The sequence below is a fragment of the Copadichromis virginalis genome, linkage group LG3 (assembly GCF_057382275.1).
Source record: "Copadichromis virginalis isolate Kocher_CV1m ecotype Utaka linkage group LG3, C_Virginalis_male_GT1.1, whole genome shotgun sequence".
Classification (NCBI taxonomy): domain Eukaryota; kingdom Metazoa; phylum Chordata; class Actinopteri; order Cichliformes; family Cichlidae; genus Copadichromis; species Copadichromis virginalis.
The window spans coordinates 63,604,607-63,609,180 of record NC_140620.1 but is presented as its reverse complement, the minus strand read 5'-3'; the positions used below and the strand labels follow the sequence as shown (position 1 = coordinate 63,609,180).

Below are 4,574 nucleotides of genomic sequence, written 5' to 3'. Positions count from 1 at the left end.
AATAGTCTGAGCTGCTTCCAGCTTTATTTGTGAAGAGCACAGCAGCTTACAAAACACGTAGCTAGCTCGTACAGCTGCGACGTTAAACTTTCATGAGCTAAGATGACCTTAAAATAACGGGGCTACGTGTGGTGATGCTAGCGTTAGCCACGTTAGCGCGTTAACTTCACAGGTGGTCAGACTGAGTAAACAGGCACTAAGTCAGAGGTTGGGCTCTCCGTTTCGCTGCAGGATCCCTTCATTCATGCAATTTATGCAGTTTATTAAAGTGCAATTGGAAAAAGGATTTTGAAATGCAGTTTTTAAAAGCATTTCAAAAATCAGTTTATTAAATGGGAATTCAAAAATGAATTTACAAATGCAGAATTTATTCTATAATTCATTACTTAAGCACAGAATTCTTTATTTCGATGCGCGTGGCTCTTGTGGTCCTCCATACAGGAGTGAGAACGTGTTGGCATTTGGGTCCTCCTTCCCCTCATCATAGTCTGCCACGCAGGCCGTGACAGAAAAGCCCACTAAAAGAACGCCCACCAGACCAAAGCAATGGTTTTGACTTGATCAGCATTAACCCCGCCCCCTGACTTTGATGGGTGAAGCTGACAAATAAAATGTATTTATGAACAGCGATGCAGGGCCAGGAGTAGCAACGTGAATTAAATAAATACATCATTAAATAATTCATTAAATGTGTCAGTAAAATAATCAAAATAGAAAACAAACCAATAATTGATTAAATATGTAATTAACTAATTTGAATTGTATATAAACAAATATTGAAAAATTTTAAATGAAATTAATGGATAATTCATTATTAATATATATCTTTAATTGATTATGTAGATTTTTTAAATTAATTACTGAAATAGTTCATTCATTAGTGATGCATTTATTTAATGCAACCATAAAATTATTGCTAGTTTAAGTAAAATCAATTTAAGACATCAATATTAAAGGTTAACTTATGATAATGAATACATGCAACTATAACTGATGACATAAAAATGAGGATTTCTTAAGCTGAAGCCAAAGTGCTGACTCATTTGTCATGTTACTCTCAAATGTTTTCCCTAATAACAAGAACATAATTACACTTTAGCCACAAGAGGGCAGCAGCATTAATATAAGTCACGTGTATATAAAGGTACAGTGATTATATTACAGTGATTTTGACAAAAACAAAACAGTTGATGGCAGTGTGTTTTTCCATGACAGAATAATTACGCACACCCCACTTTGCAGTTATTTATTGTAAAAAATGTTTGGAATCATGTATGATTTCCGTTCCACTTTGTGTTGGTCTTTCACGTGGAATTCCAATAAAACTGATTCATGTTTGTGCTGTAATGTGACAAAATGTGGGAAAGTTCAAGGGGGCCAACACTCGGACCGGCGGCCACCTCGGGTCTCTGCTCCTCCCGCCTCCCCTTTCCCTCATCCACCTGCTGCCTCTGTGGAAGCTCCGCCATAGCCACCACCAAACAACTGACTTATTTCTACACATCGACCAGCATCCGGCCAATCTGCCATCTTTCATTGTTTATACCGTTACAAAAAAAAAAAAATCATAAAAAAACATCATTGGCCCAGAGAAACGAAAAATCACCATCAGTATGCCCGATGGCCAGTCCAGCTATGGTCGTGCCATCAGTTAACCCTTCGCTTGCCAGCTGTGACACGCATGCCCAGGGTTGCCGACCCCTGCTCTAAAGCATCTGATTTGGATTCCTGAGATCAAATATATTTTCCTTTGTGTTTGTTTTCTTCCCATTTGTGGCTTTAATGTAGTGTTACATCCTGTTTGTTTGCTTCCATCTGTATACATGTCCAGATTCACTGTTATGTTTCTATTCTTACATTGCTGTGTGATCACTGTTCCCTCTGCTGACTGATGTGACCTTTTGTATCTCACACTGATACTTGTCATATTTGTATCTGCGCCTAAAAGATAAAAAGTTTTCCATGCTAAAACACAGCTCCACCTCCTGCAGTTCTCCCTCTGAACCACTAGATGTCTCTGTTATCTAAATGAAGACGTGCAGCACAGCAACCACAGCAGCGCTCAGATCACACGTGTCCTGTTATTATGTATAAAAGCATGAAACAGGTGAGACAGGTGGGATCAATATTAATGTTGTGGAAATATATGAAAAAGCAACAGAAGAGTGAAAACATTTCGTGTTTCTAGAAAGATCTTTCAGCTCACAGCTGCTCACAGACTGTATTTACAAGTGACAAACTGCAACTCTACAGTACATCTACAGTATATATCAAATATATTCTGTATTCAAATCTATTGAGTGATGTTTGAAAGTCTTTCCAGGTGAGTTTGATCCAGGAGGGTCTGAAGCCAGAGTCAGACAGAGACTGTGCAGAGACTGTAGAAGGACAGAGCAGCAGCAGAGCAGTCCAGATACACTGATGATCCTCTGTCAGATCCAGAGGGACACACAGGGATGATGCTGGACTCTACATTGTGTCTGACAGTGGAGCTGTTCTCAGAGCAGTTCACTCTGCAGCACTGACAGTCATCTGCACTTCTTCTCATTCCTCTGTCAGTCACTGCTGGATGAAGCTCTCCTCTCCACCTCCCAGTAACATGGCCCAGTCAGAGCGTCTCTACACACAAGCTGCTGCTGCTTCAACCTCTCTGGATCATCAGGACACAGCTCCTCCTCTCTCAGCACACACACCGTCCTGTTTACCATCATCAGCTCCACCTGCAGAGAGAAGAAGGAAGAGCAGAGGAGATAAACGAGTGTTTCCAGAGACTCTTCATCAGCTGTCAGTCAGTGATGCAGCACATCCAGTATAAAGAGCAGCAGGGACTTCAGTGCTGGGACTGTACTAGGACTCATTGTTGCTTCACTTTTTCTAATCTTTGGATTTTTATTGAAGTTGATGAAAATGTTTTTCCCTCCTAGTTTGAGTTTGGACTTTCATTCATTAGAAGAACCTTGGTGTGTCCACTCTGAGCTCTGTAGGAACCCCAACAACAAGCCCAACAATCCAGATGGCCGGTTCCAGCTGTTAACTGGAGGAATTCCATCCAAACATCTGCTCTCACTAAATTCTTCCTCACCTACAGACTGTGTTCTTCACTGCTTTAAACTTGGAAATGAATGCAGTCATTGGTCTGCGTGCTGCTTTGTTCAGAGAGCTGATTGGCTGTTGACAGCGTTTGATCAGAGCGTGTCAGCCGTTACCATGGTGACCATAAAGGTCAGAAACAGGAAGTGTTTGTGTCCAATCCTGAAGCCTGTCACCATTCTCCTCTCACAGCTTCACTGAGAAGCGGCAGCTTTACAGGAAACACTGGATCTTTGTTTCATACTGACTGTGTTTAGTACAATACTGCTGACAGCACCACCCAATCACTCCATCACTCTACTGACCTCAGAGTCTCCAGTCTGTAGTCTGGACTCTGCTGAAGATCAGACAGCTGCTTCACATCTGGATCCTTCAGGTTGTTTCCCCACAGGTCCAGCTCTCTCAGATGGGAGGGGTTGGACTTCAGTGCTGCTGCCAGATAATCACAGCTGATCTCTGACAAACCACAGAAACTCAATCTGTATAAAGAATGAAAGATGTAAGTTTATTAGACAAAGTGTGAGCTTGAAATCATTCAGTGTTTCATCATCTGTTCAGAGCTGAAGAAGGTTCAGAATGTAGAAGTTTAGAAAATGGAAACTCCAAACAGCTGAAGCCAACAGGAAGCAGCTTCAAACAGGAAACTGTGCAGAGTTTCAGACTATATGTCCTGATGCAGCCAGTTGGATTTTGGAGATTTGAATCTCTGTTCTGTGACTAAGTCCTTGAATCATTTCTTCCAGTTGGTCCAACAAGACAGACTAAGTGTTGGACATGTGTTGTGGCTCCATTAGGGGAGCTTCTAAATGTGATGTGATGGCCCCTCTGGGTCTGTCAGATCACAGCACTGAAGAGAGCTCAAACTGGGCACACAGTTGTTCCAGTCTGGACCAAAGACTCTATACTGGGACTGAGGGACTGCTTTGACTGCACCCACTGGGACTTTTTAAAGGCTCATGTTCTCACTTAGATCATCGATTTCTACTTACATTTCTTTCTGGGAAAAATGGGGATTACTTTGGAAACAGGAAGTATTTTCCCCAATAAGCAGCCCTGGATTAGTAAATCACTCCAACATGTTCTCAGGCAGAAGAAGCTGTCTTGTTATGAGGGAGAGAAGAAAAAGATTGAGGCACAGAAACTTGTTGAAAGAGAGATAAAGCAGCTAAAATCAGGTGTAAAAGTAAAGCAGAGGATGAGCTGAATAAAGGACACTCAAGGCTGGCTTGGAAAGGAATGAAGTCCATGGTGGGGATGCAGGACAAGGAGCAAAGATGAATGTGATGCTGAATCAGCAGAAGACTTGGACTCATTGGATTCCAGCTTTGATATCATTGATTTCAATGAAGAGCTTTGTGATTGTAGCAAAGGGCTGGTAGCTCTGAGAGTCCCACTGATGAGGTGTTTGTGTGGAAATCTCTTAGTGGGACCAAAGAGAGAAAAAGCCCTGGTCCTGATGCTGTGGGAGGGAAATGATTGAAGTG

The 4,574-nt window shown here is 41.8% G+C and overlaps 1 long non-coding RNA gene across 1 annotated transcript; it reads right to left on the bottom strand.

Annotated features, from left to right (window-relative positions):
- Positions 1 to 310: 310 nt before the first annotated feature.
- Positions 311 to 3,622, bottom strand: LOC146716572 (uncharacterized). The gene is made up of 2 exons (XR_014919222.1): positions 3,396 to 3,622; positions 311 to 2,720 (listed from the first exon to the last, which is right to left on the bottom strand). It is a non-coding gene; the product is annotated as an uncharacterized LOC146716572 (long non-coding RNA).
- Positions 3,623 to 4,574: the final 952 nt, after the last annotated feature.